The sequence below is a fragment of the Olea europaea genome, chromosome 3 (genome assembly GCF_002742605.1).
Source record: "Olea europaea var. sylvestris chromosome 3, O_europaea_v1, whole genome shotgun sequence".
In the NCBI taxonomy this organism is placed as follows: domain Eukaryota; kingdom Viridiplantae; phylum Streptophyta; class Magnoliopsida; order Lamiales; family Oleaceae; genus Olea; species Olea europaea.
Genome location: NC_036239.1, coordinates 8,585,714 through 8,586,310, shown reverse-complemented (window position 1 = coordinate 8,586,310; position 597 = coordinate 8,585,714).

The following is a 597-nucleotide window of genomic DNA, read 5'->3' as shown; positions in this document are numbered from 1 at the left end:
GCGTGCATTGCTTGGAGAACTCACGCAAGACGTCGTTGAACAGGATGCCATTGAATCAGGACGAATTACGTTCGATGATAAGAAAAAGATGGCAGTGGACGAGAATCCTTTCCCACAGCCACTTGGAGTAAACATGGTAACATCTGGATTCAAGAACAAGTTACCAAAATTCAAGTTAGTCATAGATGACGGAGAAGAAGATCCTAGACCACATCCCAGCGTCTTCGAACGAATCAAAGGAAAAGAACCAAAAAAGGATGAAAACGTCCTATGTGCAAGATGTAAAAGAGAGATAAATGGAGACACGGAGAAACCAGGGACATGGCAGCATCCCCATCACCCTGTCTTCTTCCCAAACATTCAACCTGGTAGAGGGCGAGGTACATCATTCTATAGAGGACCGCCTTTTGAAAGGCAGTTCAGACCAGCAGATACTGGAAGAACATTTAGGCCGCAACCTCGCGGGCCAAATGTATGACATTCATTCCAGTATAGTGCAGGAAGGGCAATACCCTTCGATGAGATGACTAGGACCCAACAAAGGCCTTTCCAACGAAACTACGGACGAATGATGAGGCAGCAACAAGGAATGCCACA